The sequence below is a fragment of the Hyla sarda genome, chromosome 1 (assembly GCF_029499605.1).
Source record: "Hyla sarda isolate aHylSar1 chromosome 1, aHylSar1.hap1, whole genome shotgun sequence".
Lineage (NCBI taxonomy): Eukaryota > Metazoa > Chordata > Amphibia > Anura > Hylidae > Hyla > Hyla sarda.
In genome coordinates, this window is record NC_079189.1 from 413,862,370 (window position 1) to 413,888,687 (window position 26,318).

Here is a 26,318-nt window from a genome sequence, read left to right on the forward strand (position 1 = left end):
CCCAAGTCTGAGATGTTTTGCAAGATATTCTGGCCTTACCTCAGCTCGCCTATTGCTGACAATGCCACCCATTTCCTCCTGCTCTTAAACCTTCTTGTTACCTGCTTCACACCTCCTGTCCAAAACAACATCATCGTAGTCCTCACCGTCCCCACTACTCCTCTCAGTCTGAACGTTTGAGGCATTATAGACTTTTTCTAACACACTTCAAAAGCTAACTGTCCACACACAACTCCTCCACATCGCTATCCTTTCCTTAGCACCCAGACTACTGTCCTCCTTGAGAAAAAGTGGGGCCTCACTAGGAGGGGGCAGCAAAAATAGAGAAGGTGAAACAGACAGGCTAGAAAGGCTTCTGTTACTGTGCCATGCAACTGAAGAGGAGGAATCCCCTGATACCTGGTTTAACATCATAGCATCAGACAATTTTTCCTCCTGAGATGACTCAAGCCAGCCATGAGAGAACAAGCCAGCAAGTCCATAATGTGTGTATCATCTGAAACAACACATTCCCTGCTACTACTATCAGACACATGGCTGCTGCTTCTACTTGTAGTGAGCCTAAACATATGGCTAGTGCCCACAGTGCTGCCACTGCCACCAATATACCTTCTGGCAGAGGACATGGCAGGGGTGTTCTTTATACTACCCTATTTTAGCTCAACCTTTCGTCTACCATGTTGATTTTTTATTTAGACAATGTGTTTAAAAAAAAATATATTATAATTTTTTTTCAACTACTATAAGTATGCCCCTTGACAAAGGAGGTGGCGGCCTTCGAAACATTGTGCTTGTACAGAGGGGTGTACGGAGCCCCGCTTCCAGACCAACATGAATGCATACTGCGCAGTATGAATCTAAAGACTCTGGATGGAGTGAAGTAAAAAGTCCTGAATATCACTGTGTGTGAACATCGCTTGACCTGTCACTTGGTTGATTATATATTTTTCTGTATCATTGTAAAGAGACTTTCTAAATAAAGTGAATTTTTGCATATGTATATATATACACACACACACACACCAGCTTGATTAGTAACGAGTTTTCAACAAAGGTAGGAAATGAGCAGGAAATTCAGGAGAGGGAGGAAAAATTAGCTTAATCGCTTGTTGTCTAAGGATGATGATGCTCATCCTAAGACGGCAACCAGTGTATGGCAATACCAGCCAGCCCCCAGCTGATTCCTGTAGCTGGGGGCCGCCATCAATAGCTGACATGCGGGGATCATCTCAGCCGGCTATTAACCCTTTAGATCGCCGCTGTCATAAAAGGGACCTTTAACCAGTCCCTGGTGGTTCAGTGTGGTGGATCAATACCCCCCCCCCCCCCCCAGCGATATCCATTGCTGAGGTAGCCACAGGGCTTACCTCTCTTCCTGTGCTGGCTGCGACTCTGTTATTGATAGAACCTGGCTGAACCAGGCTTTATCAATTGAGCACACATAACACAGATCAATGAAGTTCTATGGTCCTGCCAGGCTTTATCATTCTCAGAGCCACAGCAGCCACAGAAGGAGAGGTAAGCTCTCTGGCTACCTTAGCAGTGGATCGCCCCCCCATGCGCAATCACGCTGCAGGGGGGGGGGGGGCGATCTACCACACCAGACCACCAGGGAGTGTTTAAAGGTCTCTTTAGATGCCGCAGTCAACTTTGACAGTGGCGATTGCCACATGTCGGCTATTAACGCCGGCCCTCAGCTACAAGAATCAGCTAAGGGCCCGGTCAGTATGGCGAGGGCTCGAGTTGGGAGCCCACGCCATACACCGTTAACGGCACAAGGACATGTATACACGTCCTTGGTCATTAAGGGGTTAACCATGTTTGATGAGCTAGGAATACCCATTTAAGCCCTGTAGGTGTTATCAAAGAATAGAAAACCTGAGCCAATTTATTCCAAAAACTGTACCACACATTTTGGGGGAGATTAATCAAAACCTGTGTAGAGGCATCCACACACCAAAACAAACTCTCTGATTATTCCATCTTTTTATACATATATTGTGTAAATGCCACAAACATTACTAGATGCTTTTTGAACCTACAATTACAGCATTATTTTCACATAAAAATGCTTAAAGTTCATGAAACTCTGTCGATCTGAAGTACAATTAATGTAGGGTTTCCACAAAGAGAAGTATAGTGTTGTAAGAACCTGAAGGGTTAAACATCCCTGAGAGAGTTTGTTATTTTGGTTGCTGGGCTACACCTAACTTTCTGGTTGGTCAGCTGACCTCGTTGGCTTTTCACCTGTGTAGCTGCCTATATAAACCTTCAGTGTGGTATCAGACCTTGCCTGCGAAAGACGTTATCTCCAGTGGCTAGGGATTATATCTTGTATTCCTGATCTTCTGGTATTCCTGACTTTTCGGCTTGGCTTTCTGACCTTTCTCTTGCATTTGCGATTTGACACCTTTGACATATTCTGGTAAAGACTCGGCTAGCTGACTTTGTCTTAGTGTGTGTGTTTGCTTTATATTATTTCTGTTAGTTTGAGTCCTTCCTGACTGTATTCCAACCTGTGTCTGTTTTTGTGGTTTATTTTGTTGACAGTGAATTCCTTCACTTATTTAGGAAGGGACCATCACTGTGGATGTCGATCCACTGTTTTGGGGCGGATAGGCAAGTAGGCAGGGTCAGGGGGAGTGGGTGAGAACAGGGCTACACTCCTTCCCTGCCCATACATGACAAGTACTTCATCTACGTTTTGGTTAGCAGGTCAGTAGACTTTTATTTATAGGGAAACTTCTGACGAGCACTTAGCACAATCTGATGATAAGTATTGGACACTTACAAGGGCTATCCAGAATTAGAAAAAGCAGATTTTTTTTTTTTTAAAAGAGCACCATAACTGTATTCAGGTTGTCTCTAGTATTGCAGCTCAGTTTTAATGAAGTGAATGAAGCCAAGTTGTAATGATCTTATACTCCTGTATAACCACTTTAATAGTCAGATGGGTAGGAAATTTATCTTAAAATGGGCTGTGAATGTCAGTCTCAGGCGGTGTGATTAGGAGCTTTATAATTACACCTCCTCACCCCCCTAATCCCAACCACTGAGCCTAGAATTTGCACTCCTTTTTCAAATAAAGTTCCATCTAACTATTTAGGGAAAAAGATAGTCAACTAAATAGTAAATCCCTATATTTCAGGAACGGTGGTGGTGGATTTGATGTAATAAAAGGGGGCATAGTAAGAACGCATAAACAATATTGGAATTTGGAAATAAAATTATATTAACTTCTTAAAGTGAATCAAACACCTTGTTCCCCAGCACTAAACTCAATAAACAGGGTTATAGTGTGGGTGAACCTGATTAGAAAGAGGTATAACTCACTTGGATCCGTAGTACGACTCTGGAGATCCAGGCTGTATACAGGCTCCAATGCTAATCTCCCTGCATTGTGGAGGTAGGAGCAGGTATACAGAGCTTCCTTGCCTCCGTCCTCTCTGCTCCTACATGCTCGCCCACCTTGCGCTTAAATGAGCAAATGGTCTATAAATATTTATGAGCTTGGCGGGCATATGAAAGCAGAAAGATGAAGGCAGGGAAGCTCTGTATACCAGATCCTGTCGGATGTCCGAAACTGGACCATGGATCATAGTGAGTCAAACCTATTTTTAATCAGGTTTACCTAGAAACAGAATGCTGTAGTCTGACCCTTATAACTTTTTTATTTTTTTGTATAGGGGCTTTATGAGGGGACATCTTTTGCGCTGTGATCTGTAGTTTTTCCGTACTACTTTTACGCATATATGACCTTTTGATCACTTTTTGTTTCATTTTTTTTTCTGGTATGTGATGTGACGAAAAATCAGCAAGTTTGGAGTTTGTTTTAGTTGTATTCATTAACATTTACGCCATTTACCATACGGAATCTTAAGCATTATATTTTAATAGTCTGGACATTTCTGCATGTGGCAATACCAAATATTTGATATTTGTTTTTTGAAAAATGGAAAAAGGGGTGAATAACATTTTTACTAAAGGAGTGGCATGTTTGTATTTAAAAAAAAGAAAAGAAAAAAAGAAAATAGGGTCACTGGTACGCCCTTTGCTGTCTGGGACTTAACAAACAAGGGCCCCGCGGATTGTTAAATGATGATGCGCTTGCTTCATGAGCAGTAAAGGACAGCTACTATAAGTATCAATTTTCTGCTGCCATTAACAACAGGGATTGACCAGCTATTATGTCTTTTCCTATTGGTTACTTTGGGGAAGTTGCTATGCAACTGCCTCACACCTTATTGACTAGTGCAGATCATACTGCTTAGCTTGGAGCTTGCTTGGAGTTGGAGTTCCTGATTGGTTTAACTCTCTTAGTGCACATTCACATGATGGAAACTCTGCCCAAAATTTCCAAGAGGAAACCAGTCTCCCATTGATTTCAATGGCATTCTGCTGCGCAGTCCACATTGCAAAAGTGAGACTTTTTTCCTGACTATTATTTCCACTGTACAATTCCACATGAAAAACTACTGCTTCCTAGCAGCACAAATTCTGCAAATGTGCAAGCATAATTTTATTCGGAATTCAAAAATGCTGTAGTGTGAACGGGTCCTTTCTCCTGGTTACCTTTGTTTTAGTTAGTTTTTTCCTAGTCAGTCCAGTTGGTTTTAGTTTATTCTTGTGTAGTCCTTGTTTTTTTATTTGTAATTGAACTTGTTTTTCCCAATTTTATCTTGCTATGTTCAGCACTACTCAGCTTCTCTTTTTTGTCTCTGGGCCTAGAGACCTCCTGTTGCTTTGGTCAGGGTCATTTGAAACTAGGGTTTTTTATTAGGCATATTTTCAGGAACACTGATGGTCAGTTGTGTCTAAGGTTGGGATCCATGTTCAGGAATCGATCTAAGGGCTTCAATTTTCTGACACCATCTTTGTTATTCATTTGTACCATAATCCTTAATGATTTCATTTCTGTCTTTGATTGGTGAGTTTCTATTCTTGTTAGTGTTAACTGTTGCATCATTTCCTACTTTCATATAGTATACAATTCAATCCTACTGTAAGTCCTAGGAGTATCTGAGTACTGAGAGCAACTGTTCTGATCTAGGAAAGACAAAAGCTATAGTTAAAGCACAGTTCTACAATCTTCTAAACAGCCATTGTGATTACTTTTGTCTCCCGAAAGAAAGAAAAAAAGGTTTTATCATCAAAGCCAGTCCTTAAAAGGGTTAAAGCTGCCTTTCCACTAGTCATTACAGTAGTGCTGGAACTAATCCAATTACCCTAAATTGTAAATAAAGACAGAGCTTTAGGTATATTGTAAATGTACAGAGTGCACAGACTGTATAACAGTGTTTAATGTGGGTGTCCCCTCAAAATATGCCAACACACAGCCATTAATGTGTGAACCTTGCAACAAAAGTGAGTTCACTCCCAATTGTGTCCAATTAGTCATTTCCCTTCCATTTATTATGTGACTGGATAATGTTACAAGACCTCAGGTGTCGAAAGCCGGTGTCTTAAATTTGGTGTTATGTCTCTCATACTCTCTAAAACTGGAAGTCACTGAGCAGCAGCACAGTGAGCACAAAGAAACTGAGCAGCAGCACAGTGAGTAAAACCATACAGAGATTTTCCAGGACAGGTTCCACTGAGGCCTTGCCACCATCAACCAAAGAAGTTGAGTGCACATGCATAGCATCATATCCAGAGGTTTTCTTTGAGAAACAGACATATGAGTGCTGCTGGGGGGGGGGGGGGGGGGGGTCAGCCTGTCAGTGCTCAGACCATACACTGCACACTGCATCAAATTAATCTGCATGGCTGTGGTCCCAGAATGAAGCCTTTTCTAAAGATGATGCACGAGAAAGCCCACAAACAGTTTGCTGAAGACATGCAGATTTTGGACATGGACCATGATAAACTTATTTGGTTCAAATGGTGTCAGGCTTGTGTGGCGGCCACTAGGTGAGAAGTACAAAGACAGTGTGTCCTGCCTAAAGTCAAGCATGGTGATAGGAGTGTCATAGTCTGGACTTGCATGATTGCTGCTAGCATTGAGGGAACCATGAACTGTACTGTGACATACTGAAGTAGAGCATGATACCCTCCCTTCATAGACTGGGACACAGGGCAATGTTCCAACATGATAAAGACCCCAAACACACCTCCAAGATGGAACATGGAATGTGTTCACACCAGAGAAGGTGTGGATCTGCATAGAGCATTATTTCAATGTGAGGCAAGATGGATTCTGAGAACTAATGTCCAAGGGAATTTAGGACTGAACGACAGATTGGATCTGAGTGCTTTTACCTAAAATAACTACTCTATCAATACTTTGAACATATCAATACATTGTATATACTCTGTTTGCTGTTTTTGTACTTTTACATTGAAGTTTGTTTTTAACCTTGCACATATGTTTTTAAGTGTGTTCACAGTGTGAACAGCTCTTGCTCTGACATCACGGGAATAGGTGGTTTGAACCACCCGGAATTGAGAACAGAGGTGTGGTCTGAAGAAGCACTAATACTAGGCGTGAAATAGCTGTTACCTGTCTTCGGTGTGTAGTGTCCACGTTGACCCAATTTTAATTGTTGTTTCTGCACAATGCAATAAAGAAGATCTTGTTTGCACAAATTCCTGTGGTGATTCCCTCCTGAATCTTTTTACACACAAGTACACACCTCCAAGATGACCACTGCCTTGCTAAAGAAGCTGAAGGTAAAGGTGATGGACTGGCTAAGCATGTCTCCAGACCTAAACACTATGAAATTCTGTGGGGCATCTTTAAACGGAAGATAGTGAAGCGCAAAATCTCTAACATCTACCATGATGTGGTCATTAATCCAGTGGCAAATAGTGAAGCTCTGGTGAACTCAATGTCCAAAAGGCTTAAGGCAGTGCTGGAAAATAATGGTGGTCCAATTCAGACAATTCCACTTAGGGGTGTACTCACCTTTGTTGCCAAGGTTTAGACAACTGTGTGTTAAGTTGAGGGGACAGCAACATTAAACACAGTTATACAGGCTGTGCTCTCACTTCATTACATTGTAGCAGAGTGTCATTTCTTCAGTGTTGTCATGCGGAAAGATATACCGTATATACTCGAGTATAAGCCGAGTTTTTCAGCACGATTTTTCGTGCTGAAAACACCCCCCTCGGCTTATACTCGAGTGAACTCCCCCACCCGCAGTGGTCTTCAACCTGCGGACCTCCAGAGGTTTCAAAACTACAACTCCCAGCAAGCCCGGGCAGCCATCGGCTGTCCGGGCTTGCTGGGAGTTGTAGTTTTGAAACCTCCGGAGGTCCGCAGGTTGAAGACCACTGCAGCCTTCGACATCATCCAGCCCCCTCTCACCCCCCTTTAGTTCTGTACAGTACTCACCTCCGCTCGGCGCTGGTCCGGTCCTGCAGGGCTGTCCGGAGAGGAGGTGGTCCGGTGGGACAGTGGTTCCGGGCTGCTATCTTCACCAGGGAGGCCTCTTCTAAGCGCTTCGGGCCCGGCCTCAGAATAGTCACGTTGCCTTGACAACGACGCAGAGGTGCGTTCATTGCCAACGTACTTCTGCGTCATTGTCAAGGCAACGCCTCTATTCCGGGCCGGAAGCGTGGAGAAGAGGAGCCCCCGGTGAAGATAGCAGCCCGGAACCACTATCCCACCGGACCACCTCCTCTCCGGACAGCCCTGCAGGACCGGACCAGCCCCGAGCGGAGGTGAGTACTCAGAACTAAAAGGGGTGAGAGGGGGCTGGATGATGTCGAAGGCCGCAGTGGTCTTCAACCTGCGGACCTCCGGAGGTTTCAAAACTACAACTCCCAGCAAGCCCGGACAGCCGATGGCTGCCCGGACTTGCTGGGAGTTGTAGTTTTGAAACCTCTGGAGGTCCACAGGTTGAAGACCACTGAGGGCGGATGATAAGAGGATGATGGAGGGGGGGGTGTGGGATGATGAAGGGGGGTGTGTGGGATGATGACAAGAGGATGATGAAGGGGGGAGGGGGGTGGGGATGATGAAGGGGGGTGTGTGGGATGATGACAAGGGGATGATGAAGGGGGGATGTGTGGGATGATGACAAGGGGATGATGAAGGGGGGATGTGTGGGATGATGACAAGGGGATGATGAAGGGGGGAGGGGGTGGGGATGATGAAGGGGGGTGTGTGGGATGATGACAAGGGGATGATGAAGGGGGGATGTGTGGGATGATGACAAGGGGATGATGAAGGGGGGATGTGTGGGATGATGACAAGGGGATGATGAAGGGGGGGATGTGTGGGATGATGACAAGGGGATGATGGGGGTCTGGATGATGACAGGCGGTGATGATGATGAGGATGTTAATGACGGGTCTGGATGATGACAGGGGGGGGGATGATGTATTTCCCACCCTAGGCTTATACTCGAGTCAATAACTTTTCCTGGGATTTTGGGTTGAAATTAGGGGTCTCGGCTTATACTCGGGTCGGCTTATACTCGAGTATATATGGTAATAAAATATTTCTAACAAAGGTAGGGGTGTACTTATGTGAGATATTGTACAATAATTTGTATAGGAAAGCAGAATATCCCATTACTTTTGGACTAGTTAATGTCACTGTGCTACACGTTATTGCATTTAAAATATGAGTTGAAAAAATAGGTGGCGGTTATTTCCATTATGAAACATTGGGACGCAAATTACTAATTAGACATCTTTATCTGTATGTATCCTGCAGTGGAATAAATAAAGACAAGCCTTTTTTACCTCATACCTTGGTGCCGGACGGAGTTCTTTCTAGCATAAGGAGTTGCCGGAGGCGGTGCCGGCAGTCCGCAGCACAGGTGCAAGAGGTGTCCGGAGCTGGTGAGAGCGGTATCCATATCCCTTTGCAAATTACTAATGTTTTCTTTTTATATCTCTATAATGAGTTTTTTCAAACAATTTAGCAAATGATAATTCAGTAGAACACAAGGCAACATTCCAGCACCAAATAGCAGTGAAAACATGCAGAATCAAAGAGACAATGCAATGTAATCATCAAGGTCAAGTAAAGACAAAGAAAGAAAAAAGGAAAAACACGTATAAGGACAGGGAACAGTTGCATGTGGGTTGAAGTGTAGAACCAACTAATGAGTATGCAAATGTTATTGTAACACTCACGTTTCAGAAGACAGGAACCACGGTGAATGTGGATCTGCTGGACCTGTGTGGCAGATGACTCGGACAGTACCAGGGAGCAGAGTCTAAGGTGTCGCTGGTTTTCACCAGAGCCCACCGCAAAGCGGGATGGACTTCCTGAGGCAGACGGCACCCAGGTTGCTACCCCTGGCACGGCACGACCACACAGGCATCTGAGGAGATGCGAGGCACAGGGGGATAAGACAGCTCAAAGTCAGGATAGCAGAAGGTCAGGAATGGAGCAAATGGTCAGTAGGCAGGCAGCAGGGAGAGAGGTCAGGTCACGGAGCAAAGGATCAGATACGAAGCAAGGCAATAACAGGAATGCTTTCTCACAGGCTCAAGGCAACAAAGATCCCTCAGGAAAGTGAGTAGGGTGGAGGAATTTATCAATGAGCCACAGATGAATTACACTAATGTGCGCACTAGCCCTCTAAATCTTAAAGCTAGGGGACGGGGACACGCGAAGCAGAGAGGCAGAGGCAGGGGCAGGAGAAGCACCAGGTGAGTGACATGGGGCTCGCATGTGGACACATCCCGAGATGCAAGTCCCAGCTCCACCAGCAGCTGCAGGTAACGGGACCATGCGCTCAAGGCCAGCGTGTGCGGCCGGAGCGCATAACGTAACAGTACCCCCCCTTTGGTCTCCCCCTCCTTTTACGAGTCAGAAAACTCCTGAGAAGGTCATGGTCCAGAATATTCTCCTCAGGCTCTCAAGATCTCTCCTCAGGACAGTAACCCTCTCGACGTGGAAGGAATTGTGAACATGTGACGTAGTAGGTAGACAGAGTTGGTAGGAGATGATTTTTTGTAGAATCTGGAAGGGACCAAGGTAGCGAGGACCGAGCTTGCAACAGGGGATCTTGAAGTGGATGTACTTGGATGAAAGCCACACAAGGTCTTCTACTTTTATCCGCTTGCACCTTCATGCGTGAAGAAGCCTGGGATAACGACTGTCTGGTCTGTTGCCAGATGGTAGAGAAGTCACGGACCAGCTCATCAACAGCAGGCACACCAGAGGAAACCGGGAGAGGAAGAGGAGGATGAGATGAAGTCCGTAGACAAGAAAAAAGGGGGACGACCTTGTGGACTCGGAATCCTTATGATTATGTGAGAATTCAACCAAGGGGAGAAAGTCGACCCAATCATCTTGGTGATTAGAAACTAAATGCCAAAGATAGGCATTTTGATTAACACTCTCCACCTGACCGTTGGACTGAGGGTGGTAGGAAGAGAAGAAGTTCAGATTGATGTCCAGATGGTTACAAAGGGCCCGCCAGAACTTAGAGACAAACTGCACACCTCGATCCGAAACGATATGCTGAGGAAGACCATGTAAACAAAAGACATGCAACAAGAAGTACTTCGCCAGCTGCGGGGCAGAAGGAAGACCTGGTAGAGGAATGAAATGAGCCATCTTAGAAAACCGATCTAAAAAGACTCAGATGACAGTGTTATTATGAGATGGAGGCAAATCGGTCATGAAATCTATGGCGATATGGGACCAGGGAGTCTCTGGAATGGGTAAAGGCTGTAAGAGTCCTGAAGGTCTCTGTCAAGGAGTTTTGTCACGGGCACAAGTTTCACAGGAATGAACAAAATCAGAAACATCACGTTCAAGATGGGGCCACCAGTAGTGCCGGGAGTATGAGTTTTGTGTATTCCAGGGTGTCCTGCTGTCAAGGAAGAATGACCCCATTTCAGGACCTTGCGTCTCAATCTGGCGGGCACAAACGATTTTCCCAGAGGAACTTGCTGAATCTCGGCAGGAGTGGCAGGAATCAAATGGTCAGGAGGAATAATATGCCTAGGCGTAGAGTCCAAACCAATGACGTCAGAGGACCTGGAGAGAGCATCAGCCCTGATGTTCTTGTCTACTGGATGGAAGTGAATGAAGAAGTTGAACCTAGAAAAGAGCAGTGACCACCTTGCCTGGCGGGGGTTCAAACGTTGAGCAGACAGAAGGTATAGAAGATTCTTATGGTCAGAGTAGATGCTGACAGGATGAGAAGAACCTTCCAATAAATGTCATCATTCCTCCAAAGCTAGCTTAATAGCGAGGAGTTCACTATCTCCAATGGAGTAATTCCTCTCAGGAGGAGAGAAGGTCTTGGAGAAGAACCCACAAGTAACAGTCTTGCCCTTGGCGTTTTTCTGAGTAAGAACGGCACTCACTCCAATAGATGAGGCATCAACCTCCAAAGCAAAGGGCCTCTCCGGATCAGGTATTGTAAGCACAAGAGCAGAGGCAAACGCAGATTTTAAACGGGAGAAGGCCTCTTTAGCCTCTTGAGGCCAAAACTTAGGATTAGATGCCTTCTTAGTGAGAGCCCCAATTGGAGCAACCAAGGATGAAAAATGTGGGATAGATTGACAATAATTGCTTGTGAATACCAAAAAGTGTTGAATAGCATGTAGGCCCGAAGGACGAGGCCAATCCAATAATGCAGACAAGTTATCTGGATCCATCTGCAGGCCCTGATGAGAGACAATGTAGCCAAGAAACGGAAGACTAGATTTCTCGAACAGGCATTTCTCCAGTTTGGCGTAGAGATGATTCTTCCGTAGTCGCTGAAGAACTAGACGAACATGAGTACGATGTTCCTCTAAGTTGGAAGAGGAGATCAGGATGTCATCTAGATATACAACAACACAGGTGTAGAGAAGATCACGGAAGATATAATTGACAAACTCTTGAAAAACGGCTGGAGCAGTGCTGAGACCAAATGGTATTACGAGATACTCAAAATTTCCATCACAAGTATTGAAGGCCACTTTACATTCATCTCCCTTGCTGATACGAATGAGGTTATACGCTCCACGTAAGCCCAACTTGGAGAAGACCTTGGCACGACGTACACAGTCAAAAAGTTCTGAGATAAGAGGTAGAGGGTAACGGTTCTTGACCGTGATTTTGGTAAGTTCCCTGTAGTCAATGCATGGACAGAGTTAACCATCCTTCATTCCAACAAAGAATAAACCAGCTCCAGCAGGAGAAGAAGACTTACGGATAAATCCCTTTTGGAGATTCTCCTGAATATACTCAGCCATGGCTTTGGTCTCAGGAACCGATAGAGGGTATATCCTTCCATCAGGAGGAGTGGTACCAGGCAGAAGATCAATAGGGCAGTCGTAAGGACAATGTGGAGGCAGAAACTCAGCCTGTTTCTTGCAGAAAACATCAGAGAAATCTTGGTAAGGTGGTGGCAGGCCAGGTAAAGGAAGAAGACGAGAAACTATTTTAGACTGATTGGGAGCAAAGATTTTGACAGGAATGTCCCCAAGGAATAATATTTCCAGTTCTGCAATCCAGTTACGGAGAATGGCGTTGCAGCCAAGGAAGGCAAAGAAGAATCTCAGAAGTACAGTGTGGCAGAACATAGAATTCAATCTTTTCTTTGTGCAATGCTCCTACTTGCATGACAAGAGATTCTGTAAGGAAGTGAACCATACAGTCCAGATTTTGTCCATTAACAGAGGAGATGAACAAGGGCTTGGCAAGCCAAGTAAGAGGAAAATGATACATGTGGACCAAAGTCAACTGCTGATCCTGAATCCAAAAATGCTGTAGCACTGAAGGAAGACTTGGCTGAAGCAAAGACTTGTACAGAAATAGTTAAGCGTGGAGAGGTAGTATTCCACCCAGGGACGCCTCTCCCACAAACCCTAGGTGAGAGCTTTTCCCGGACGCTGTGGGCGAGCTGTACAGTCCTTGAAGAAGTGCTCTGGGCTAGGACAATACAAGCACAAATTCTGCCAAGAAGACCGACAAATTGGAAGATACCGGATCACAACGGTCCCTAAGGCCAGGGCTTTTCCGGACAGTAGACTAATGACAAAGCACGTTCCGTCAGAAACTGTTCAGACATTAGCTCCAAGTGCATGGAGCACTGTGTAACGAAGCCTCTGCATGACTTGGAATCCACATCATACTTGGAAGGTAACGGAAGAAGTAGCTGGGAGCCAGAAGACCCTGCAGGTTGCAGTACCTGCTGCTGTTGTAAGGCCAAAAGCTGTTGCATCATAGCAGAAAGTTGAGAAAGTTGCTGCACCTGTCGGGCCAACTGATTCGACTGACGTATCACAACGGAGGGAAGATCCGCGCCTTCAGGCAGGGGTACCTCAGCGGGATCCAGGGCCGGATCTTACTGTAACACTCACTGGAATTACAGGTGAATTACACTAATGAGCGCACTGGCCCTTTAAATCTTAAAGCTCTGGTGTGCGCGCGCTCTAGGGGACGGGGACATGCGTGCTGGAGCAAAGAGGCAGAGGCGGGGGGCAGGAGAAGCAACAGGTGAGTGACGTACTGGGGCTCGCATGCGGGCGCGTCCTGTGATGCAAGTCCCAGCCCCGCTGGCAGCAGCAGATAACGGGTCCATACGCTCACGGCCAGCGTGTGCGGCCGGAGCGCATAACTTAACAGTTATTGTTTCACTGTTTTTTTGTGTATGTGCCAAAATACACTCCCAAAGATACCACGTGTACTCTGCCACAGTTTACACAGCTCATGTATGAATCCATTGCTTCACATTGGTGTTTGAAATTCACTAAAATATATTAAAATGCCTTTCATACTTGAGTATTTTAGGAATTTAATACATTGTACTGAAGGAATGGTGATAAACAAAGCCATTGGATTTATTTTATACTGTTTCAATGGGTGTTCATTTTTTTAAATACTTTTATAAGTTTTATAAACATAATCAAAGCTGTTTTATCAGAGAATGGAAGCTAGACTATGGTATTAAGAAGTAAAACTTAATACGCTTAAAAAACAGACATAGAGTTTCATGTGAAAACAACAATTTTTTTTATGTTCAAAATAAAGTTGATATTCATAGGTCTTCTCACCTACATTCAGGCTTTAATGAGAATACATTTTAAGTCCAAACACTATGAGCTGAGCTGCACTCTCTTCTTACCACCTGCTGGGATCCATATTGTAATCCAGTCAGTTTCTGTTAGTAGATCAGAGCTGACAGGGCGAGAGCTTTCCTAATGAGGGAAGGCAGCGGCTCCAGGCCCGGGCGGGGTAATAGGGAAAGAGAATGCAACCTGTCTGTAGCTATTGGCCTTAACCCTTGTACTCTCACTATATCTTTGATTGACAAGGCACAGCCACACATGAAATCAAAGCTCAGATCTATTTACAAATTCTGCTAACATTATTTGAAGACAAAATGGGAAAAGATGGAAGCGCTACAGCCTACCTTCCCCCCTCCCCCAACATAACAGTGACCCACAAAAAAGACACACAGAAGTTTATATGGATAAAATTTGGCCGCTGTCATTTATCAACAGTTACCATAATAACACATATTTTAATATACAGATTTAATAAATAAATCAGTAAAACCATACTAACCAATAAATAAAGTAAATAAAAAATGTATACTCCATCAATTAAACTTTCTACCATGTCCAATCAGCAGTAGTAGATTGACAACCAAATAAAATAAAGGTGGATAGGCGGGGATGCTTTCTGATCCCTAAAGCTCTGACCACTGGACATACACTGCTCAAAAAAATAAAGGGAACACTTAAACAACACAATGTAACTCCAAGTCAATCACACTTCTGTGAAATCACACTGTCCACTCAGGAAGCAACACTGATTGACAATCAATTAATCACATGCTGTTGTGCAAATGGAACAGACAACAGGTGGAAATTATAGGCAATTAAATAAAGGAGTGGTCCTGCAGGTCACCTTCTCAGTTCCTATGCTTCCTGGCTGATGTTTTGGTCACTTTTGAATGCTGGTGATGCCTCCACTCTAGTGGTTGCATGAGACGGAGTCTACAACCCACACAAGTGGCTCAGGTAGTGCAGCTCACTCAGGGTGGCACATCAATGCGAGCTGTGGCAAGAAGGTTTTCTGTGTCTGTCAGGGTAGACATGGAGAAGGATGTAGGAGGGCAACAGACCAGCAGCAGGACTGCTACCTCCTCTTTTGTGCAAGGAGGAGCAGAAGGAGCACTGCCAGAGCCCTGTAAAATGACCTCCAACAGGCCACAAATGTGCATGTGTAAACTCAAACAGTCAGAAACAGACTCTATGAGGGTGGTATGAAGGCCCAACGTCCACAGGTGGGGGTTGTGCTTACAGCCCAAAACCGTGCAGGACATTTGGCATTTGCCAGAGAACACCAAGATTGACAGATTCGTCACAGGCAGCCTGTGCTCTTCATAGATGAAAGCAGGTTCACACTGAGCACATGTGACAGATGTAACAGAGTCTGGAGACGCCCAGGAGAGCGTTCTGCTGCCCGCAACATCCTTCAGCATGACCGGTTTGGCGGTGGGTCAGTAATGGTGTGGGGTGGCATTTCTTTGGGGGGCTGCACAGCCCTCCATGTGCTTGCCAGAGGTAGCCTGACTGCACCGAGATTAGGCACCGAGATGAGATCCTCAGACCCCTTGTGAGACCATATGCTTGAGCGGTTGGCCCAAGCATTATATTAAAGTTGGATCAGCCTGTAGTGTGGTTTTCCAGTTTGAGTTTGAGTTTGAGTGTGACTCCTTATCCAGACCTCCATGGGTTGATAAATTTAAAAATTTTTGTGTGATTTTGTTGTCAGCACATTCAACTATGTAAAGACGAAAGAATTTCATACGATAAATTCATTCAGATCTAGGATGTGTTATCTTAGTGTTCCCTTTATTTGTTTGAACAGTGTAGATCAGATCCCTTACATTCATTCAAAATTCCCACTGTCAGACAGAAGGACAAATCCAAATCCAGATAGAATATTTCCAGCTACAGATACCTGGAATCTGCCCAGCAACTGAGCCTGGGAACTGCACAACAGCAGAAGAAAAAGTGGACAAGGTAAAAAAAAAAAAAAAAGATCACACCATAACTTAAAAGATTTAACCCCTTCAGCGTTCAATGGGAAAGAAAGGGGAGAGGGAAAAGGGGGCAACATGCCCCATGTGGCTCCTAATACTAAGGTTCCAGGGACACTCAGTCAGACTCCAGTCATGATGATTGGAAGAAGTTTATTACAGGTGTTTTGATACAAACGGGTGAGCTCCTACAGAAAAAAATTAGCAAGAGTGTCACAAATAGTGTAGGCTGGCACTGTCTTTTATACGCATACACAGACGTTATTGTATTGGCTCAGGTTCACTGGTGGCTCATGACGTCACAAGACTTTGCCAATAACAGTGTTCCAGTACAATCTACTTCTGATAAGAGTGCTAAATTATTTAGTTTCAATACCTTCTATTGTATAAAAGTAGAAAAAAAAAATTGGGGTGCAGGTGATTCATCAGCGCTATCTTAGCTAAGTAAGCATATGGTAATAAAACATAGATATCACACTTAAAACACGATTTTCCCAACACTCTTAGCATTTGTTTTAATATTCTAATGCTTTTCTCGGTGATGTGATTTGATTTGTGCTGCTTGACTTGTAGATCAGTATTTATGTAAAATTTGCTATATTTCTGTCTTGGGGTCTATTCAGACAATAGGCTGTGCCTGAACTGTTTTCTGGGCTATTCTTCCTTGGGTTAGGAAGAATTAACCCTTCAGCCCTGGGAGGTATAAAAAGGCCTCTTCACGTGTTACTGGCTGCTGGTTATTAGTTCTTTCTCACTCTGACTGTTTTTGTCTGTCTATTTTCATCTGTTTTAACCATGGTTATTATGTTGCCTGTTTATGATAGATTTTAGTCTGAAGTACATCGGTTTTTAAGGATTATGTATGTCCATTCTGCTTTAACCTTGTTATCTTAGTCTGTGTTCACACTGCGAGTCTTGCTTGTATCTGTGCTCTGTGTTTGGTCCTCCATGTAATGGAGTTTGGATTTGTATTATTCCTGTTTGGTATCCTGACCTGTATTCCTCCATGTTTGGAGTTTGGTTTTGTATTATTTCGGTTTGGTATCCCGATCTGTATTCCTCCATGTTTGGAGTTTGGTTTTGTATTATTCCTGTTTTGGTATCCTGACCTGTATTCCTTCATGTTTTGGAGTTTGGCTTTTGTGGAGTCTGTTCAGACTAATCCTGTTCTCAGCCCAGTGTTCTGTGTAATATATTTTTGTTTCTTTATAGGCCAGTATCCTGATCACACCATGAAGGGTACCTGCTGGCTAAAAGTCTATTTGGTGTTAGTTTTGATGTCCCTCCATGTTTAAAGTGGGGAGTCTAGATTGTTCAGTGTCCAGTGTGAAGTGTTCTATGTTTCCTGGCCTGTTTAGTGTTTAAACATTCAGTTCATCTGTTTCCCCTGCATCTCCTCCCTGCATCTCCTGGTTTCTGCTGTTTACTCATTCCATATCTAATTTTCCAAATTTTTTCATATCTGCCGTTTATCTTGATTCCGGTTTCTGAACTGTATGTTAGTACACTATATCCTGCTTTGTTTGTATATTTAGATCCTGTCTGGTTTATTTGGTTGTTTGGTTGTTTTCCCGTTATGTTTCTGAGTCTAGCGGCGTTGCGCTGAGGATGGCTCTGACGTACGGAAGGAAGACAGCGCAGCATTAGCAGCCACAGCAGCATTGGGGTCATAGGAAAATCCATGATTGGTACGTTACTTACTGGTTGTTTTTTATGTTTTTTTTTTTTTTTTTGGAGGGGGGGGGGAATGAGGAACAGTGAAAAAAGAAGGGGGGAGTGCAGGAGTTAGGCACAGCAATAGAGGGGAAGGGGGAGGGAGGGTGTTTCAAGATTAAGGGGTCTGTAACAATAGGGAAGGGGGGATTCAGGCTTGAGGCACAGTAATGGAGGGGAAGAGTAGGCAAGGGGGGTAATGTATGGGAGGGGGGTGCAGGCATGGGAAACAGTCATGGGTAAAGGGGGTGCAGGCATGAGGAACAGTAATGGATGGGAAGGGGGTGCAGGCATGGGGAACAGTAATGGGTGGGGAAGGGGGGTGTAGGCATGAGGAACAGTAATGGATGGGGAAGGAGGGGTGCAGGCATGAGTGACAGTAATGAGGGGAAGGGGGTGCAGGCATGAGGCATTGTAATGTGTATAAATTTAGAGGGCACAGTGTGTGGCAGTAGTTTTTTTTTAGTATTGTATTATAGTATTGTATTTTATAGTATTTTATTCAGAGGGCGCATTGTGTTGTAGTATTATAATCAGAGGATACAATGTGTGGCAGTATTATATTCAGGGGGTACAGTGTGTAGCAGTATTATATTTAGGGGGCACAGCATGTGGCATGTTTATATTAAGAGGGTGCAGTGTATGACAGTGTTATATTAATTATTGTTTTCATATAAAGGATCAGAATCCGCCAACAAAGGGAGGAGCCAATGTCATCTGGGCGTCGAGTTCTACACAGAGAAGATTTAGCTAGAAGAAGTCATGGCAGTATGTACCAGCTGAATTAGATAAGAAAAAAGACTCTAAAGAACACATCAAGACCTGTAAGTTACTAATATAAGTAAGTATTCTGCTTCACTATGTCACATCAGAGCTGTAGTCACAGTCAAAGTTCTGCAGTGATTATGGGTGAAACAAAAACTTGCAGTGTTCTACAACCAGGGTGTCTCCAGGTGTTGCAAAATTACGACTCCCAGCATGCCCAGACAGCCTAAGGCTGTTTTTAGCATGCTAAGAGTTGTAGTTTTGCAGCAGCTTGAGGTACATTGGTTGGGAAAAGCTGCCTTAAAAGCCTTCCATGACAGTATTCCACAACCAGGGTGCCTCCAGGTGTTGTAAAACTACAACTTCCAGCATGCCTAGACAGCCAAAGGCTGTTTTAGCATGCTGAAAGTTATAGTTTTGCAACAGCTGAAGGCAAACACTCACCTACTGTCATACCTGGCTACCTAACTTATCTACATACATGCGTAGCTAACTGCCTAGCTACGAACCTGACTACTTACCTAAAAAACTGTCTACCTAACTACCTGAGTAGTTACCTACCTACATACCAGACTACTTGGCTACCTACATGCCCATTTTTACTGAGCGGAACACTAAGGGGTATTTTTTTTATAGTGTGGAGGCCTGTAGATGGGGAGATTGTGTAGAGGAGGACACTGGTGCCATGGAGTCTAACATGTTTGTCCCGCAGATGCCGAAGAGATGAAGTTTGGGCTGGAAGAAGCCTTCATGTTGGTCTGATCCAAATGGAGAGGAAAGGAAAGAGGATGCTGCTGATCAGAAAAGCCACTATATGTGAGTCCCTAGATGTAATTTTATGGCTACGTTCACATGTGGGTATTTTCTTCTGCAGATTTGCTTTAGTAGATTTTGCTGCCCACTGACTTTAAGGGGTAGCAAAATCTGCTACAGCAAATCTCCAGCAGAAAATACGCAGGCGTGAACGTACCCTTAATCACTTATGGAGTCCAACTCCAATGTTTTGGTGTTCAAATCAGGGACGAAGATTTATTGCACTATATAACATAAAGTGCTTTATGTTTTATGGTGCAATAAATCTTCAGCCCTGATATGAACATCGAAACCTTGTAGTTGTGCTGTTACTTTCTTTCTTTCGGTACTGTGTACAGCTGGTATCTACCTCTATATGGTCCTTTATATAATCACTTATACCGTGTTTCTCCAAAAATAAGCCTGGGTCTTATATAAATTTTAGTCCCAAAAAACACACTAGAGCTTATTTTCAGGGTAGGGCTTATTTATTTATGGGGGGCTGCAGGAGTGTGGAGGATGGGGGCTGTGAGAGGATGGGGGACTGTAGCAGTGTGGAGGATGGGGGCTGTAGCAGTGTGGAGGATGGGGGGCTGTAGCAGTGTGGAGGATGGGGGGCTGTAGCAGTGTGGAGGATGCCGCATCCCCCCATCTTCCACACTGCTACAGCCCCCCATCCTCCCACAGCCCCCCATCCTCCACACTGCTACAGCGCCCCATCCTCCCACAGCCCCCCATCCTCCCACAGCCCCCCATCCTCCACACTGCGGGCATTACTGGCGGCCACGGTCCGGATCTGGACCGTGGTCCGCCAGTTGATTACCCCTGGCCTAGGTCTTATTTTCAGGGTAGGGCTTATATTGCAGCCCACCCTGAAAATACTGCTAGGGCTTACTTTCGGGGTAGGTTTTATTTTCGGGGAAACGCGGTATGGTATACAGAGCCCATGTACAGCTGGTATCTACCTCTGTATGGTGAATGCACAGTATTTCGTAATATTGTCTTTTGTATAGTTTATTTTATTCAGTAACAAATATAGTGTTATTAGTCAGTGGTAATGGTGGTGGTGGTCATGGTATGGCGGTATTATTTGTTCCTACTGGTAACAAAACTAGTAATGTGCACCTTTGCACATGTTTCATTTTGTTTGAAGATGCCAACCATTTTTGTTTTTTGTTTTGGTATTATTGGTAATATTGGTCTTAGTTTTGGTTAGATGTGGTCACGAACAGTATGGTGGTAATATGTGTGGTGATAATATTTCTCCTTGTATACTGGTATACTGTGCGCCATTGGGTGTGAATGAGGGTGTGGGTAGGGGCGTGACTGAGGTGTGGTTATGGGGTGTGGCTTGGGCTTTGTGCTCTAGCCCCTGGTCTTTTGCAGACCTAGCAATGCCCCTGCTGGTGGCAGAAAGTGAAATAGGTTTGTAAATTACCAGTACTTGTCAGCAGCTGTATACCACAGAAAAGGTTGTATTGCTCTTTTCTGTGTGACCACAGTGCTCTCTGCTGACACCTTTGTCCATGTCAGGAACTGTCCAGAGCAGGAGAAGTTTACTATAGGGTTTGCCCCTACTCTGGACAGTTCCTGCCATGGACAGAGGAGTCAGCAGAGAGCACTGTGGTCAGACAGAAAATAAACATACAACTTCCTCTGGAGCATACAGCAGCTGATAAGTACTGGACAGATTAAGATTTTTAAATATAAGTAATTAACAAATCTGTTAAAATTTTTGGCATCAGCTGAGTTTAAAAAAAACGTTTTTCACTGGAGTACCCCTTTAAACATATCCTGCCGCCGGAGCGATGTATCAGCAATGCTTTAAAAACTACAAAAGATAAATGGATAGAGGACCTGTCGGCCTGTCTAAAATGCCCTTTAGATTTTGAGCCCTTTTTGGACAGGCACCAATTTAGGTAATGACCAGCTCTATATAGTGCTGTAAAATATATGCTGGCTGATTGTTATTTTACTACTGTGACCAGACTGTCTAATAAAACAATAAAAAAAAATTTACTCACTTCCTTGCTCTCTTCATGAACAGAGCACTCTGTCTGAGGTCTGTGAATCTGCTTTTCCTGGAGCTGTAGAACTGCAACTGCAGTAGGACAGAGGCAATCACCCTGATACCGTAGCCTACAACAGTTTTTTTTTTTTTGTATAATTATGCAGTCTGGGCATAGTAGTAAAATAAAAAATAAAAATCTAGGACTACCCCTTTAAGGAAGGGCTGGCTGGCTCTTGTCTCTTTCCAGCCATAGTTGTCCTCATGCACCATCCAGACTTACCCCATCTCCTCCTTTTTGTAGTAGGAATGTTACAGCTAAACAGTTTAAAGGGGTTCTCCGGTGCTTAAACATCTTATCCCCTATCCAAAGGATAGGGGATAAGATGCCTGATCGCGGGAGTCCCGCCGCTGGGGACCCCTGGGATCATGCACGCGGCAACCCGTTTGTAATCAGTCCCCGGAGCGTGTTCGCTCCGGGACTGATTACGGGCGACTACAGGGCGGGCGGCGTGTGACGTCACGCCTGCGCCGGCGTGTGACATCAGGCTCCGCCCCACAATGCAAGCCTACGGGAGGGGGCGTGATAGCTATCACGCCCCCTCCCGTAGGCTTGCATTGAGGGGCGGAGCGTGACGTCACACGCTGCCCACCCTGTAGTCGCCGGTAAACAGTCCCGTAGCGAACACGCTCCGGGGACTGATTACAAACGGGGTGCCGTGTGCATGATCCCGGGGGTCCCCAGTGGCGGGATTCCCACGATCGGGCATCTTATCCCCTATACTTTGGATAGGGGATAAGATGTTTAAGCACCGGAGAACCCCTTTAAAAACTATGCCCCTCAGGTGACCAGTAAGATCACTACACACAGTGGTGTTTGTAGTAGTCAATACCTCTGTTACATGGTCTGCTATGGTGACTCAGCTGAGGGGGTCACAGGAAAAGGGCAACCTGTCCTATAGAAAGTGTTATGGAGTGAAGAATGAAAACCCTTCTTATTGTCAGGTTCTGCTTATCCTAATAAATATGGATTCCAAGTCAGGAGTGATGTTCAAATCCAAAGTGGAGTTTTTTTTATCTGCAGTACAAGAAAATAATATAAGCACCAATGATGCATTTCGTGGTGCACTTAACCCTTACTCAGATTAGGTACAACAGTTCTAAGACAAGTATAAATTGCAACATAAAATGGCACCCAGGGTAAGTGAGAGGGCCAAACTGTAAAGTGCACATGATAGTGGGACACACAAAAATTTATATACATATATGTACATGTATAGTAAAACATATTATCAAGCACATAATGGAAGATTAAATAAAAAAGGAGCAAATATATTATCAAAATGGCAATAATGAAAGCCCTGTGATAAAATGAGGCTTAGTTCTGATTATTGGTATGTTTGGATGCCATCCTTTCTGCGTATAATTTGCATGGTGGCAAGGCCTGGTGGTGCTTGATATAGAGTTTAGAAGGCTTGTGGTTTTATAACTAAAGGCTGACTGGGACCCAAACTGACAGATGACTTGATCCAACTTATTCTGGCCCAGCAACAAAAGCTTTTCTTTCTGCTAGGTGCTGCTGCTGGCAGAAACCTGTTGGCGGCAGCAGACTATAAGTCTGGTGCTTGTGGACTTTTAATATAGCAGGTTCTTTGCTTCATGTTGATTTTAAGTGTACCTGTCGCCAACAAAAACTTTTGATATTACGTAGATAATACCATTATATGAATATTTGTAATATACATTGATTAAAATTGGTATTTTTTGGGGTGAAAAAATGCTGTCCCTCCAGCTATTGCCTGTGTGTCTATGAGGAGTCCAAAAACAGGAAGTGAGAGCAGGAGAAGCAGGGATCTGTGCAGGTTTCTGGCTTGTCAATCATCCTGCTGTGTGAGCCAGGGGCATGTCATAGAGCCTCAGTGTGCAGAGCCCTGCTTGTCCTCAGTGTACAGAGCCCTGCTTGTCCACCCACACTTCCTGTATTTGGACTCCTCATAGAGACACACAAACAATAGCTGTAGAGACAAAAATATACAAATTTTTTAACTTATGTATTTTACAAATATACATAAAATGGTATTATCTAGATTATATAAAAAGCTGTTGTTTATGACAGGTACAATTTAAATACAAGTTCTCTTACGCAAATGTTCCCAATTGGCTTTGCAGCATTTTAAGAGAAGCACTATAATATCACTATGTAAGGAAAAAATATCACTATAGCTTTACTATTGTTCTAATACTTCTATTGTTCTAAACAAAACCTACTATATAAAGGCTAAATAATACTGCCATATACTAACCCCATAATACCACTACATTGGGGAAAATTGTAATCATCATACTGTTACTAAATAAAAAAAAACGAAACACGCATATTTTGCGGGCATGTCCCTCAATCTACCTGTTCTGGCATACCATCTTCCAAATTTACAACTGCATCCCCGGAAGTACTCTCAGACCCTCTCCTAACACTTGCTTTCTGTCCATCCTTCCTGCATGAATATGGGAGTTGGTGCATAGCAACTCACCCCATCAGTGCACAACTTTCTTTCAGTCTCCATGTGGTCCAGCCATGGTCTGGAATGGCCTGTGCTAATGGGAACAGAATATTGTCTCATGATCTTTGTCAACAATAGATTTTTTTAGTTATTGTCCAGACTGTAACAGTTGTCAGAAGAATAATGCTGGAGTTGTAGGGTCTTTCAGATGTCAAAATAGTAGCACCTATTGCAGGCAGTCCTGACCATTTCTATAGTTGGCTATAAAGTAATTGTGTTCTGTTGTGCCTTTGCCTATAGTGTTCTTTTGTAAATTGCACACTAGCAAGTTAACAAAGCATTTAATTTTTGCCCATACCATGCCCACTCACGATCACTAGTCCCACATCTGTTTAAGTTCAGCACCGCTGCATCCATGCCTTTCATTACTGTAACTGGGTTATTGTGATAAACAGCCCAACCCACAGAGATCACAGTGCTTTGCCCTTAACACAGCCCATTTTTGCCTTAAAGACACAGACAATTTCATTTTTGCATTTTCGTTTTTTCCTCCCTGCCTTCTAAGAGTCATTACTTTTTTAATTTTTCTATCTTCAGATCCATATGAAGGCTTTTTTTTTTCTTTTGCTAGACCAATTCTACTTTGTAAAAATACTATTTGCGTGGGAAAATTGATAAAAAAAACCACACAGGGATTCATTTTTACGCTACACACTTTACGGTAAAACTGACATGTTTTTTATTCTGTGGGTCAATATGATTAAAACCATTACCATTTTACATGCTTAGTTATTACTGTACTGCTTTTAAAAAAAAAAAACCTCAAACATTTGTATTTTAAAAATTGCCCTTTTCTGACCCCTATAACTTTATCATTTTCCATATATAGTTTTTATCAGTACCACGATTGCGTATACATGACTTTGTGACCACTTTTTTTTTCTTTTCTTCTGGCAAGTGACTAAATGCATCAATTTTTGACTTTTTTTAAATTTACCGTATTTATCGGCGTATAACACACACTTTTTAGGCAAAATTTTTTAGCCTAAAGTCTATGTGCGTGTTATACGCCGATACACCCCCAGGAGAGAGGCCGTCGCTGCCCGCTTCTCTCCCCCTGCCTTTCCTGGGGTCTAGAGCGCTGCTGCCGGCCCTTCTCTCCCCCTGGCTATCGGCGCCGCTGCCCGTTCTGTCCCCCTGACTATCGGTACCGGCGCCCCATAGCCAGGGGGAGAGAAGCGGCGCCGACAGCCAGGGGGAGAGAAAGGGCAGCGGCACCCATTGGCGGCGCCGCTGCCCCGTTGCCTCCCCCCATCCCCGGTGGCATAATTACCTGGGTCGGGTCCGCGCTGCTGCAGGCCTCCAGCGTGCGTCCCCGGCGTCGTTGCTATGCGCTGCACGGCGTGGTGCACTGACGTCATGCGCCGTGCATAGCAACGACGCAGGGGATGCGCGCCGGAGGCCTGCAGCAGCGCGGACCCGACCCAGGTAATTATGCCACCGGGGACGGGGGGAGGCAACGGGGCAGCGGCGCCAGCAATGGGTGCCGCTGCCCCTTCTCTCCCCCTGGCTGTCGACGCCGCTTCTCTCCCCCTAGCTATCGGCGCCGGCACCGATAGTCAGGGGGACAGAACGGGCAGCGGCGCCGATAGCCAGGGGGTGAGAAGGGCCGGCAGCAGGGCTCTAGACTCCAGGAAAGGCAGGGGGAGAGAAGCGGGCAGCGACGGCCTCTCTCCCCCTGCCTTTCCTGGGGGTTTATCGGGGTATACACGCGCACACACGCACCCTCATTTTACCATGGATATTTGGGTAAAAAACTTTTTTTACCCAAATATCCTTGGTAAAATGAGGGTGCGTGTTATAGGCCGGTGCGTGGTATACCCCGATAAATATGGTACTTTTAACGTTGTTCATCATACGGGACCATTAAAGGGATACTCCGGTAAAAACCTTTATTCTTTTAAATCAACTGGTGGCAGAAAGTTAAACATATTTGTTCCTGTACTTATTAGCTGCTGAATACTACAGAGGAAATTCTTTTCTTTTTGGAATGCTCTCTGATGACATCACGAGCACAATTCTCTCTGCTGACGTTATTATAATAATAATAATGCTTTATTGAACCCAAGTCCCCAGCACTGCAAGGCAGCAGTGCTAACCACTGAGCCACCATGATGCCCTTAGCATACATCTGCTATGCATCTGCTATGCATGGTTGCTAAAATGGACAGAGATGTCAGCAGAGAGCACTGTGCTCGTGATGTCATCAGTGTTCCAAAAAGAAAGGAATTTCCTCTGTAGCATTCAGCAGCTAATACGTACTGGAAGGATTAAGATTTTTTAATAGAAGTAATTTACAAATATGTTTAACTTTCTGCCACCAGTTGATTTAAAAGAAAAAAGGTTTTCACCGGAGTACCCCTTTAATATTTTATTTTAATCATTCAGACATTTACACACATAATGATACCAAATATGTAGATTTTTTTTACATTTTGTTTGATAAAAGGGGAAGAGAGGTGAACATTTTTTTTTTTATTGGGGAAGGGGCTTATTCATTATATTATATTGATAAAAATATAT

At 44.3% G+C, this 26,318-nt stretch overlaps 1 long non-coding RNA gene across 1 annotated transcript in view; it reads right to left on the minus strand.

Annotated features, from left to right (window-relative positions):
* Window positions 1–1,983: 1,983 nt before the first annotated feature.
* LOC130280349 (uncharacterized) overlaps window positions 1,984–26,318 on the minus strand; it is a 74,091-nt gene continuing 49,756 nt past the window's right edge. Inside the window, exon 3 of the long non-coding RNA XR_008846030.1 lies at window positions 1,984–5,046. This is a non-coding gene — a long non-coding RNA (uncharacterized LOC130280349). The remainder of the gene's footprint in view (window positions 5,047–26,318) is intronic.